This window comes from Dermacentor albipictus, chromosome 3 (assembly GCF_038994185.2).
Source record: "Dermacentor albipictus isolate Rhodes 1998 colony chromosome 3, USDA_Dalb.pri_finalv2, whole genome shotgun sequence".
Classification (NCBI taxonomy): domain Eukaryota; kingdom Metazoa; phylum Arthropoda; class Arachnida; order Ixodida; family Ixodidae; genus Dermacentor; species Dermacentor albipictus.
Genome location: NC_091823.1, coordinates 179,345,835 through 179,360,531, shown reverse-complemented (window position 1 = coordinate 179,360,531; position 14,697 = coordinate 179,345,835). Strand labels below are relative to the sequence as shown.

The following is a 14,697-nucleotide window of genomic DNA, read 5'->3' as shown; positions in this document are numbered from 1 at the left end:
GGCATCAGCGATCGAGAAAACTCTGGAAATGCGCACCCGACAATATAACCACTAGGTGCTCACGCCGCATTACGCCATCCAAGGACTGGGTTCCAACGACCTTCAAGAGACCACCAGGGCCATTGTGCGCGCAAGGTCTTGCCTTCGTCGCAGCCTCAAGTGGCCTCGATAGCCAACATCGCGAAAAATGTAAAGTGATCGCTTGGAGTTCCTGAGGTGCAACCTCAGTTATCGCAGCCCCAGCCAGAAGTGATAGCTTACGCCGCCGTCGCACGCTGTCTAGGCCCCCTCCTCGACCGCGCCAGGGCCCTATAACGCCGCAATTCCCTCGTCCACCACCACCGCCGTCGCCGGCGCGCACACCTGTCGCCCAGCGCACCTACGCGAGGAAGATGGAGACTTGGCAAGCCCCCAACCGCCACCCGCTCTGCTATCACTGCGGAGAAGCCGGCCATGTGTACTGCCGATGCCCATACCACGACTTGGGAGTGAGAGGGTTCGGCGTCAACGTGCCACGTCCACAGCTTCGGGAGCGCCCACGTGACATCGTCGACTACCTTGCAGCCACTCAGTGGAACTCTCGACGACGGCCCCGTTGGCCGTCACCAGGCCGCTACCTGTCGCCGCAATCACGACCATACGCTGGCCTAGCCCGGGGTGGTCCGTCATCCCATATCCGGAAAACTAAAAGCAGCAACCGATGGAGGTGTAGTTGCTGTTCGTCGAACTGTTGAAGATCCTCCGTCACCGACGAAGACGCCGAAAAGACTGCCTAGACGACATAACAACGACGACACACCGCCGTCCCGACGAAGTCTGGCAGCAAAGAACACGCTGATGAAAGACGACCTCACGCGACGTTCCAGCCACTGGTGAACGCGACGCAGCAGTGCTCCCACGCCAAGACCTAACCGTAACGCAAGACAAAGAACCGCCGACCTCGATGAGCTTCTCGACGGCCACGAAGTCACTGCCTCAGTCGACACAGGGGCCTATTACTCTGTCATGAGTGGAGACATCGCCGCCGAGTTGAAGAAGGTCAAGACTGCATGGGAGGGCCCCAAAATTCGGACCGCTGGAGGACATCTCATTACGCCGGATGGAATCTGCACGGAAAGAATTACCGTTCATGACCGGACTTACCCTGCCACCTTCGTTATCCTGCAACAGTGTTCATGAGACGTCATTCTTGGCATGGACTTTCTGAACCAACATGGCACAATTATCGACATCGATAACGCTGTCGCAAGATCATGCGATACCATCGGAGAGCTCTCGTAGGCACCACACCTTGAATGTGCACGAAGATCAAGTGAACATCCCGCCGCGCTCCAGCATTGTTATTTCCGTCGGTACCGAAACAGCCGCTGACGTAGAAGGCGTCACTGAAGGCGACCAGCATCTACTACTCGACCGTGATATTTGTGTCGCAAGGGGGATCGCTCGACTTCACGGAGGGAAAGCGAAAGTCATGCTAACAAACTTCAGCCAAGAGTTCAAGCACATCAACAAGGGCAGGACAATCATGTACACCGAGGAAATTATAGAAACGAGCAATGCCTTCGTTCTCTCAGATTCTGCTGCATCTACCCTGCCGACTATAGTCCCCGAACAAGACTTCGACGTAAATGCAAGTCTCCCCATGAGCAAGCAGCAACAGCTCAGAAGTTTTCTCCGCCGATACAAAGACTGCTTTTCGACGTCATCGAGGATTCGACAAACACCAGTTGCAAAGTATCGCATAATAACCGAAGAGTGCGCTCAACCACTCCGTCAGAGCCCTTACCGAGTTTCGACGCGAGAACGTGAAGCTAGTAGGCAACAAGTCGATGAAATGCTCCGCGACGACGTCATCCAGCCGTCAAAAAGCTCGTGGGCATCTCCTGTTGTCCTGGTGAAGAAAAAGACGGAACCATACGTTTCTGCGTCAATTATCGTCGATTGAACAACATCACGAAGAAGGATGTATACCCTCTTTCACGGATTTACAACGCATTGGATCGCCTCTGCAACGCTAAATAATTCTCATCGGTGGACCTCAAGTCTGGCTACTGGCAAACAGAAGTCGACGAGAGAGTTCGCGAAGAGATCACCATCATCAAGCCAGACGGCCTCTACGAGTTCAAGGTTATGCCGTTCGGACTGTGCTCGGCGCCTGCAACGTTTCAGTGCGTCATGGACACGGTAATAGCAGGATTGAAGTGGCAGACGTGTCGCGTTTACTTGGATGACGTCGTCACATCCGCCGGAAATTTCGACGACCACTTTAGGGAGCTTGCGGCAGTATTAGAGGCCATCAAATCATCACGGCTCACTCTGAAGCCGGGAAAGTGCCGCTTCGCTTACGATGAGCTTCTGTTCATAGGCCATGTCATCAGCAAATCCAGAGTACGCCCCGACCCGCAGAAAACAGCTGCCATCGCAAAAGTTCCCACGGCCCATTGACAAGAAGGCAGTGCGTAGATTCCTTGGCATGTGTGCCTACTACAGGCGCTTTGTCAGGGGATTTTCACGCATCGCTGAGCTGCTAACGCATCTAACCAAATCTGATGCCGAGTTCAGGTGGCAAACGCCGCATGCCGACGCATTTGAAGAACTGAAACGACGCATGCAGTTGCCGCCGGTATTTGCACATTTCGACGAAGACGCCGATACCGAAATCCACACTGACGCCACCAGCCTAGGCCTCGGTGCCGTCATAGTCCAGAAGAAAGACAGCCATTAACGGGTGATATCTTATGCTAGCCGGTCGCTGTCAAAAACGGAAGGCAATTATTCTACGACTGAAAGGGAATGCCTCGCCATGATTTGGCCTACAGCGAAATTCCGCCCTTATCTATATGGCAGGCCATTCAAAGTCGTCAGCGACCATCACGCGTTGTGTTGGCTAGTTATCTTAAAGAACCCTTCAGGACGGCTGGCGAGGTGGAGCCTTCGACTGCAAGAATATGACGTCACGGTGATCTACAAGTCCGGACGAAAACACTCATACGCCGACTGCCTATCACGCGCCCCCATCGATCGCCTGCCGCAAGACGACGAGGACGACGACGCCTTCCTTGGAATAATAAGCGCGGGAGACTTCACTAAACAGCAGCGAGCAGACCCGGAGCTAAAAGGCATCATCGAGTATTTGGAAGGGAACACCGACGTTATCCCTAGGGCATTCAGGCGCGGGTTGTCTTCGTTCACGCCACAAAACAACCTGCTTGTAAAGAAGAACTTCTCACCAGTCCGCGCCAGCTACCTTCTTGTTGTACCGTCAGCGCTGCGTCCAGAAGTACTGCACGCCTTACACGACGATCCAACCGCTGGGCACCTCGGATTCTCCCGAACGCTGTCGAGGATACCGGAAAGGTATTACTGGCCACGTCAGACCACCGACGTCGCCCGTTACATCAAGACATGCCGAGACTGTCAGTGACGTAAGACACCACCGACAAGGCCAGCAGGATTACTACAGCGTATCAAACCTCCTTGCCGACCATTTCAGCAGATCGGGATGGATTTGTTGGGACAATTTCCGGCGACAACATCCGGAAATAAGTGGATCGTCGTGGCAACGGACTTTCTCACCCGCTTCACTGAAACTAGAGCTCTGCCGAAAGGCAGCGCAGCCGAAGTGGCGAAATTTTTCGTCGACAACATCCGGCTGCGACATGGTTCCCCAGAAGTCCTCATCCCCAACAGAGGAACAGCCTTTACAGCAGAGCCATTCTGCAATGCAGTCAGACAACGCACAGGAGGAGAACTGTCTACCACCCGCAAACGAATGGTCTCATGGAGCGCCTGAACAAGACCCTCGCCGACATGCAAGCAATGTACGTCGACGTCGAACACAAGACGTGGGACGCAGTCCTGCCGTACGTAAGGTTTGCTTAGAACACGGCTTTGCAAGAAACAACACAGATCACGTCGTTTAAACTGGTTTACGGCAGGAACTCGACGACGATGTTCGACGCCATTCTGCCGCATGTCACTGACGAGCAGAATGCTGACGTAGCTAGCTGTCTCCAGCGCGGCGAAGAAGCCCGGCAGCTCACCCGCCCTACGGATCAAGAACCAGCAGAGGACCGACAGCCGACACTACGACCTCCGACGTCACTTCGTCGAGTACCAGCCCGGTGACCGTGTTTCGGTTTGGACCCCGATACGCCGACGAGGACTCAGTGAGAAACCACTGCGACGCTATTTCGGACCCTACAAGGTCATTCGACGTATTGGCGCACTGGACTATGAGGTCGTGCCAGACGGCATTTCGCATTCACAGCGGCGCCGCGCACGACCGGAAGTAGTCCACGTAGTGCGTCTTAAACCCTTTTACGGACGCTGACGAACTTCCTTACTTTGTTGTTTCATGGCTACGGGTGTTTTTCTTTATTACTTTATTACTATTGCTGCATAGTAGAGGGACATGAGTGTCTTCATATTAAAGAAATTGCGAACTTTAAATAATATTCTTATTCCATAATGCTGCCTTCTTTGCTAAGGATAAAACATGCTCGACAAATTTTAGGTGTTTATTTATTATGACGCTAAGAAACAGTACACTATCAGTAGGATAAAGTGCACTGGAAGCAAAGGTTAGCGATGGATACATTGAGATAGGCTTTTGTTTAGCTGAGATGACGATGAAGTTAGATTTGGCAGTATTAGTATGTAGTATGTTTAGTCGGCACCAGGTTACAATATTAGCCGCGTCGTGGTTAAGTCTGAGAAGATGGTAGTTTCGTCAGCATAAAGGATACAGTAAGAGGACTTTAGGTAATGTGGGAGGTCATTAATGTATAATAAAAACAAGAGAGGTCCTAATATATATTCTTGTGGTTCACCAATGATAGTTGTTTTAGGGTGCGAGTGAGTGCTGGATATTGATACACTATATTCTCTATCTTTCAAATAGTTACGTAGTAATCACAGTGCCAGGCCGGTTATACCAATAGAGCCTAATTTAGCAAAAAGGATGTTATGAACAAGTGAATCGCACGCTTTAGAAAGGTCAATATATTGCTACGGGATAGTATTTCCAATGACGAAGAGCCGAGCAGTAAGAAGACGACGACGACAATTGGAAGCTAGCGCGGGCTGTTGCCTCTTGGCTAACTGCGGAGTATTGCCTTGTAAACATACTTGTAAATAGCTTTTCGTTGGTGTCTTCCTACGTAACATATCTGGTGGAGGTGGGCGTTCTCTGTACCTCGTCACGGAGCTTCGCAGTGGACGGTACGTCGAGCCTTCCTTCATGGCTCCCGGCGACGACAACTCGACTCCGCTGGCTCCGACACCTGCTGCCACATCGACGACCTACATCACTCTCCCCGCTCCTCGTGATCCTGGCGTATTCTCGGCAAAAGATGCGGAAGACGTCGAGGACTGGATCAGCCTGTACGAACACGTCAGCCGCAATAACAGGTGGGACCCTACTATCATGCTCGCCAACGTAGTCTTTTACGTCGGTGGCACACCTAGAGTTTGGTATCGGACGCACGAAGATGAGCTGACCAGTTGGGATTCGCTTAAGCAAAAGCTTCGAGACCTGTTCGGCAACCCCTACGGTCACCAACTTGCCGCGCAGAAGGCGCTTTCCGGTCGTGTGCAGACGTCAACGGAGCCCTACGTCACGTACATTCAGGACGTCTTGGCTCTTTGCCGCAAAGTCGACGCACACATGACTGAGTCCGACAAGGTCTCCCACATCCTCAAAGGCATTGCCTATGACGCCTTCAACTTGCTCGTATTTAACAACGTCGCGACGGTGGATGCAGTTATAAAGGAGTGCCGCCGCCTGGAATTCGCTAAAAGCCGACGTATCGACCAACAGTTTGCCCGTCTGCCCAACACCCCAGCGACATCTTCCTGTGCAGACGCTTCTCGTCCCAACAGCACTGGCGATGTTACCAGGATTCTCCGGCGTGAGATCGAGGCCGCCTATCCGGCTGCCTTCGACTCCAACCCCTCCAATGCACCTGCAGTCACTGTTTCCCTGATCCAGGCAGTTGTCCGCCAGGAGTTCGCCAACATGGGTATTCACACCATCTGCTCGGCCCATCGCCCTGATACCCACCCGGCTTCTTCGATTCCGCCCTGTCCAGCACCTTCTTACCCACCACGTTTCTGCAACCCCTCTGAATGGCGCACTGCAGACGACAAGCCAAATTGTTTTCACTGCCATCGAATTGGGCACATTTCTCGGCACTCTGGCAGTCGCTGGAGTTCCCTGAACCAGTCTACATATACTGCATACTCTCGCCCCCCAGGTGGCCTTTCTCGTCCCTATGCTGCCCGCTCAGATAATGCCACCACCAATTCTCCTGCGCCGAACCTCCCCTATTCTCGTTCGCCTTCGCCCCAACGACGACAATTCCGCTCCCTCCAGCCCCGTCGCTCCTATTCGCCGACTCCCTTCGGACGGCGCTCCCAGCCGGAAAAGTAGACGATGCAGCGCGTCGAGGTGACGCTGCATTACTCCCTACGCCGCCAAATCCTCCTGACGTTGCCCACTCATCTGAACCTTCTTGACGTGCAAGTCGACGGTGTTCCTGTATCTTCTCTCATAGACACTGGGGCGCATTTGTTGGTAATGAGCGCTGACCTTCGGAACCGGCTGAAGAAAATAATCACGCCCGCCAAGACGCCTGTTGCTCCGCCAGTACTCTCCGCCTCGACCTGCCTGTTCTGGATCCCGCTGAACAGCACCCTACCCGCCTCAGTTCCGTCGACTTCGTTCGCTTGCCACCTTCGGCACTGACTTACGTTGAATTCGCGTCATCCCCACCAGTCCCCGACGGTCACTACATCGCGGCTCTTATGCAAGACGTCCTCCTTACACACGGGATCACAGTACCTCATACAGTTTTATCTATTACGGCGAATTTCGTCTGCCTGCCAGTGGTCAATTTTGGCTGGCCGACACAAGTGCTGCCACGCGGGATGTCTCTGGCCCAACTTTACAGATTCGAGGATCACTCTATCGCATCGATTTCAGTAGACGACAATTCAGCCGATCCTCCTCTACGATCGCAGTCGGCAACTTGTACCATCGCCAACTTACAGAAAATCATTGCACCCAACATGCCGTCCGAGCACGCTCGTGCGCTCTACCGCGTTCTGATTTCCTACCAAGATATTTTTGACTTTAACGATCGTCCTTTGGCCCAAACAACAGTTGTTAAACATCGCATTAGGAGGGAATCAGTTGTTAAACATCGCATAGGAAGGGCATCGCCGTCGGCGATGCCCCTCCTATTCATCGCTGCCCGTATCGAGTGTCACCGGCTGAGCGTCAAGTTATTCACACCGAAGTTCGCAAAATGCTTGCCAAGAACATTATTGAACCATCATGTAGTCCATGGGCGTCACCTGTTGTGCTGGTAAAAAAGAAGGATGGCTCATGGCGCTTTCTTGTGGCTTATCGGCACCTTAACAGGGTTACCAAAAAGGACGTGTATCCCCTATCTTGGATTGATGACACCCTTGACTGCCTCCACGGTGCTCGCTATTTCTCCTCTATTGACCTTCGCTCCGGCTATTGGAAGATTGCCGTGGATGATCTCGACCGCGAGAAGACTGCCTTTATAACACCCGACGGTCTTTATCAATTCAAAGTGATGCCGTTCGGTCTATGTAACGCTCCTGCTACTTTTGAACGCATGATGGACTCCCTTCTTCAAGGTTTCAAATGGTCCACGTGCCTGTGCTACTTGGACGACGCTATAGTATTCTCCCCAACATTCGCTACGCACCTCGAGCGCCTCTCAGCAGTCCTGGACGTTTTTCGGCGAGCCGGTCTGCAACTCAACGCATCGAAGTGCCAATTCGGCCGTCGTCAGATTACAGTCCTTGGACATCTCGTTGACGCGAACGGAGTGCAACCGGGGCCAGGCAAGATCCATGCTGTTACGCACTTCCCTGTTCCAAAGTGTGTCAAGGATGCGCGCAGCTTCATCGGCCTTTGCTCGTACTTCCGCCGTTTCGTGGAAAATTTCGCGGCCATAGCACGACCATTAACCGAGCTTTTGAATAAAGACGCCCCTTTCCAGTGGGGCGATAACGAGGCCTTTGCATTCTCGCTTCAAATCGACCTTCTCAAAACGCCTCCCATTCTGGCCCATTTCGATCCTTCTGCACCTACCGAAGTCCGTACTGATGCCAGCGGTCACGGAATTGGCGCAGTACTGGCACAACGCCAGCGTGGTCACGACCGTGTTATCGCTTACGCCAGCAGGCTCCTCTCGCCCGCGGAGCGCAACTATTCCATCACTGAGCGTGAGTGTCTGGCCCTAGTTTGGGCAGTTGCGAAGTTCCGCCCATACTTATATGGCCGACCCTTTTCCGTTATCACAGACCATCACGCGCTTTGCTGGTTATGCTAATTGAAAAACCCTACAGGAAGACTTGGTCGCTTGGCCTTACGCCTCCAAGAATATTCGTTTTCTGTTGCCTGCAAATCTGGCCGACTACACAAGGACGCTGACTGCCTGTCTCGCTACCCTGTAGACGAGCCTGACGACGCCGACAGTAGTACCGCCGACGGCATTTTCTCTGTGTCTGCCTTTGCTAACATCGCCGATGAGCAGTATCGAGACCTATCGCTGCGAGTACTCATCGAGCGTCTGCGCTCTACACCTACCGACGCATCCGTTCGCAGATATGTCCTTCAGGGTGGCATTCTGTACCGAAGAAACTTCCTTCTTGATGGCCCTGATCTTCTTGTCGTGCCAAAACATCTACGACAGACTGTGCTCTTTGAGATGCATGACGCACCCACTGCAGGGCATCTTGGGGTACCCCGCACGTACGACCGCGTCCGCCGCCGCTTCTATTGGCCTGGTCTCGCTCGCTCCGTCCGACGCTATTTTGCTGCCTGTGATCCCTGCCAGCGTCGGAAAACACCTGAGGTGCTACCTGCCGGTCATCTCCAGCCGATCACCATCCCTGTGGAACCGGTCTTTCGTGCTGGATTAGACCTCCTCGGTCCCTTTCGCACTTCATCCTCTGGGAACAAATGGGTAGCCGTCGCAACTGATAAAGCCACCCGATACGCTATCACGCGGGCTCTCCCTACTAGTTGCGCCACTGACATCGCGGACTTTCTCTTGCGTGACATTATCTTAGTGCATGGCGCCCCGCGACAGCTGCTTACTGACCGTGGTCGTAACTTCCTCTCAAAAGTTATCGCCGACATTGTGCGTTCCTGCTCTATTTAACACAAGCTGACTATCTCATACCATCCTCAAACCAATGGCCTGACAGAGCGGTTAAACCGTACTTTTACCGACATGCTGTCCAAGTACGTTTCGAAGGACCACCACGACTGGGACGTTGCCCTTCCTTACGTCACATCTGCTTATAATTCTTCCCGGCACGACACCGCCGGATTTTCTCCATTTTATCTACTCTACGGTCGCGAACCGACCTTGCCCCTTGACACGGTACTTCCTCCTGCTGCGACCTCAACAAGCGAGTATGCGCGCGATGCCATTGCCCTCGCCGACCATGCACGCCAGCTTGCCCGTGCTCGACTGACGGACTCGCAAACCACGCAGCAGCGTCAGTACAACGCCCGCCATCGTGACGTACAGTTTTCGCCTGGTGCGCTCGCGCTCTTGTGGTCGCCCTCTCGTCACGTCGGACTTTCAGAAAAGCTCCTTTCTCGGTACACAGGGCCCTACCGCGTGCTGCGCCAGGTGACGCCTTTGACGTACGAAATCGCTCCTGTGAGCTCAACCTCGTCATCTACTCTGGCATCTAGTGATGTCGTGCACGTCACTAGGCTCAAGACCTACTACACTGCTTCAGAGTCCGGCTTTTAGTCACTCCGGGATGGCGCTTTTGCCGCCGGGGGTAGTGCTACGGGATAGTGTTTACAATGACGAAGAGCCGAGCAGTAAGAAGACGACGACGACGATTGGAAGCTAGCGCGGACTGTTGCCTCTTGGCCAACTGCGGCGTATTGCCTTGTAAATATACTTGTAAATAGCTTTTCGTCGGTGTCTTCCTACGTAACAATATAATGAACCAGCAAAATATCCCGTGCCAATTGCTTGCCGAATCTTGTCTGTTAGATTGTTAATGCCAAATCAGCTGAGTAACCCTCCCTAAACCCAAATTGGTTTCATGATAGGATACAAAATTTCGATAAATAACTTGATAAGCGTGTTACGATTAGTTTTTCGATAATTTTACTAAAGAACCAAAGTATAGCAATAGGGCGGTGGTTAGATGTTAGACGCCTATCTCCCTTCTTTAAAATAGGGATTATTTTGGCCTTTTTCAAAGAAGTTGGATAGAATCCTGTTGTGACAAAATATTTGAAATATTAGAAACGCTACCATTTTTATGAGAGATAGGCTGAAGTTATGAAGACCAGACCCTGTATTTTTTAGACTGAAGTTTACTGTCACTATGTCTTCAGGTGTCGCGGGATTAAGGAAAAAGCTATGAGGCACACGGGGGTAGGTAATGGTCAATGAATCGTTGCGCCCTTCATTATCGGCACAGAAGAAATTAATGAAGGAGTTGGCAATGTCCAGGGGATTATCAAGGAAAAGATCCTCCGATTATATGATAGTTATCTCGGAATTATGTGTGGATCGACCTTAAAAACAGTTTGATACTTTCCATTGCTTTCTGACATCATTACCTGCAGACCTAAATTTCTTATTACGTTGTTTTAGCCTGTTTGAGTAGTTTTCCCAGTAAGTTAAAATATTTATTGTACCTTTCGTGAAGCGCAGTGTTAAATGGCTCTTTTTTGTTTTTCTGTAAAGGTTCTCTTTTCTCCTTAAGCCATTTAGCAAACTGGTGGATAACCATGGGTCACAAGGAGCTGAAAATGTCTTTTTTACAATTCATTGGTACCGTGGAATCTGAAATAGCACTAGAAATTATTTGTGAGAATGCGCTATAGGCAGATTCAGGGTTATTACATACCATTACTGGGGACGAGTCTGAGGCGGAAATTAATTAAAAAAAAATTACGAATTAAGTCCTTTTTGGTGAAGCTTCCATCGGTAGTGCCATCAGTAAATGTTAAGCGCAGGAATGTTGGGTAATGATCGGTTATTGAAGCTTCGACAACGCCACAGTCAGGGTTAGCAAAGAAGATTGGACAATATGCGGTCGATAACCGTGCCCTGCTTGTTCGTGGGACAATGAGTTGGAAGAGTAATTCGGTTTTCATATCCGAACCCATTTTGGCAGCTAACGTAATCATTAAGTAGTAGGTTGGATGTATCTAAGAGAACAATATTAATATCGCCCATGATAATGATATTTTTCTGTTCGAATGATAAATTATGCAGCAAATTACTTAGTGCTAAGCAAAACGCGCTTCCAGATGATGAGGGTGAACGATAGATGCAGCCAACTATCGGGTTTTTCTTATCTTATGAAAAAAATGTATCGTCAATGTCGACCCTGACAGATTCACAGTTCGCCACGTTGTGTGTCAAGTCATATGGCCTATGAAAACGCAACTCTGAGGATACAAAAATAGCACGACCACCATGATTACTGTTTTCACGGTGGCAGTACTCAGATGAGTACGAAGGAAAGCTATACAAGTTGTTGTGAGATGCGAAGAGCCAGGTTTCACTAACGCAAATAACAGAGAAATTATGACGGGTAGATGATAAAAAATTTTTGATTCCATCCATATGTCTTTAAAATTTTTTGCGGACTTTGCGCATTGAAATGGGCCAGAGAATGGCAGTGCGATAAAAAATAAGCCTAAAGCCTCAACTTTCGACTTTCATTGCTAGCTTGATATCATGTTTTATAAAATGACTTCTTCCCAGCTTCCCCTCAAAACAGTCCACATATTCCCGTATAAGGCTTCTGAAATTTACCACTGTCTGACTTTGTAGTTTCTCCTTGTTAGCAGCACGCGTTAATTTTTTTTTTCATACTAGGGCCTGTTTTCCCACGAGACCATGGAGCTCTCGAGGAACGTGTCTTCTCAAACATTCACAGCTATGCTGACAATGGAGGTTGACTCGAAGAAGGTTTCATTAGGTGCACATGATAAACCCGTTCCAGACGCGTACGGTGTGATTCACATCTGAAATGCGCTCAATAACTTCGGCGGTTTCATAGAACTGGACTTCTAGCTTACTTTGGCGATATGACCGCAAGATCATCACTTTATCGCCAGTGTCGAATGATCGCTTCCTCGCATTTCTCTGGTAATATCGCTTTGAAGCGTCATGCGCTGCCTCTAGGCTAGAATTCACGATCCCACGAGACTCACGTAACCTTTGCATGAGATTCAACACATACTTGATAATACTTTTGGGCACCCGATTGTTTTACTATAGCTCGCTAACTAACGTCAGTGGAGCTCGAAGATGTCGGCCATATACCAGCTTTGCTGGAGCAAAAACCTTGGTCCCTCGTTTGGAACCGTGCGCAACGCAATGATTGTGCCCGGTGGGCAACAGTCCAACTCACACTTCCTTTTTCGGGAAGCCGCTCTCCAAAATTTCTTGTGGACAGCATGCCATCTCTCTACGCTGTTGCTCTGAGGATGATTGACTGAGCTATGCGAAAGCCTAACGGGACATTTCTCGAGGAATGTTGTCCTGAGTGCGCTCATGAAAGCTGTTCCTTGGTCTTATTTTATTTCTGCCGGGCAACCAAGGCGTGATAACATGGAAAGCAGAGCATCCACTCCCTCGACCGAAGTTGCCTCTTTTAAGGAAAGCGCCTCAGGAAACTGTGTTGCAGGTCACAATAAATTTAGAATTTACCTATTCCCTGTGTTTGTTTTTGGCAACAGTCCAACCAAATCCACAACAACTCTGCGGAAAGGCAGAGAAGTAGTGGGCATCCTTACCATTAATGCTTTCCATTTGTCGTTAGACTTTCCAGGTCTCTGACAACTCTCGCAAGTGCGGATGAATTTTGCGCCTCTTTGAAACAACCCGGCCAATAAAATTCCTGCAGCAGTCCTTTTTCTTGTTTTATTTATACCTATGCTCCGTTCCATACATAGCAGTCAATTCTGTGGAAACTATGCAAGAAGTTTGCCATGAAAAATTATCACTCCTCGCGTGCCGCCTATGCTTCGTTCTGTCCAGGCTTCGCTGCGCGCCAACGGCGTTCGCTCGCGCGAGCACGCACGTGATGCTCCTCGCGACGGGTTGGAAGTAAAAAAAAAAAAAAACTCGAAAAGAACAAATAATAAAAATGATCTAAAACAATGCATTAGCAGCCATATAACACAGTGTGTTTGTTTCTAAGGAATAAAACTTGTTTCATTCAATACTGAGCCTATATAGAAACATGCGCACAATTGCAGTCAACAAAATATCGATCTATATCCCGTTGCGAACGAAGCCACTGCAAGAAGTATGTCTAGCCTGCACAGCGTTGACTGCTATGTATGGAACGGAGTATAGGTGTCCTGCCTGTGAGTGATCATGACAAAGGCTCCGCACGTCCTACGATACGCTGCCGGCACCACTAGTTGATCGTAAGATTGGCTTCGCCTATCTCGGTACTTGCGGTATAGGACACCATTCCTCACTTCGAAAGAAATGTTTTTCGACGACACACCTTCACTTGTTCCGCTGTTCAGAACCGCTACCATCGAGTCATTCTGCTGTGCCACCTGTAGCACTTCCCTGTCAACACATAGCACGCGCTCATAGCTATGCGGGGTCAGTGCCAGCACGGACCCTGGAAACCGTTTTCTTTTCCTTTCGAGTGCATTTTTCTTTTTTTCTTTAGCGGCTTCTCGGCATGATCCTCCTCCTGATTTTCTTTCGGGAAAATCGGAAAGGTTTTCTCCTCCGGCTTTACTACGCCTCCGGAGCGACCTATTTCATTCTCTTTTCCTGCACTTTGTTCCTCGTCGTAACGCAGCTGATGAGCTAGTTCGCGTGCTTTGTATCTCGTCTAAGCCATGACTTGGGCTTCAGCAATGTGCACCCCCTTTTAATCAGTAGCGACTCCGAGTGGTTCGCGAAAAAGTAAGGGCTGCCTTCCGGTAGCCCACAGAGACTGCTCCGAAAGGTCCCTCAATTTGTAGCTTTGACATAGGCAGCAGGCACACTGAGTCTTCGCTGATGGCCAGCCTTATGCATGCGCATTCGGACACGTAGTCTCCACTTTTCACATACTTCGGATGGACGAAGTCCATGGTGGCTGTGGAGTCGCGGCTACCCTACACTGTTTGCCATTTACCATTGGATCCATCACCTATGGTTTAGAAGGTCATTCCACTAGGAGATCACAACGTGGCATCTGGTAAAGGTGATTCCTTGTTACCGACTCTTCCCACAAGCCGCAAACAAAGTAAAAAAGATACAGACATCGTCATCGTCACCTGAGACCATTCAGCTAGCCTCAGGCTGCAAGTATTGTCCCCGAAGTGCGAGCCCAAAAAGGCCAGGAACATTGCCATGACCATCAAGAGAACTCTGGAAATTCGCACGAGGCAATATTTTCACTAAATGCTTGCGCCAAAGTGAGAAATACAAGACGTAGCTTCGAGAGACTTTCAGAGCCGTTGTGTGCTTTGAAGTGCGCAAGATGTTCCCTAGCTTCAGCTGCTGACATCGCCCGCGGAGGTGCAGGAGTCACTAGGAGTTCTTGAACCGCAACCTGAATTGACTTATCCGGAAGCGATAAACTACGTGTCTGCTGTCCGTCGTCATCTTCCGTGCCAGTGCCCCGCAACGCCACACTTCTGCC

The 14,697-nt window shown here is 50.4% G+C and overlaps 1 protein-coding gene across 2 annotated transcripts in view; it reads right to left on the bottom strand.

The window, feature by feature from the left end:
• Positions 1-14,697, bottom strand: part of LOC135899893 (CRISP/Allergen/PR-1-like) — a 232,784-nt gene that overhangs the window by 16,004 nt on the left and 202,083 nt on the right. The gene's annotated exons all lie outside the window — the stretch shown is intronic.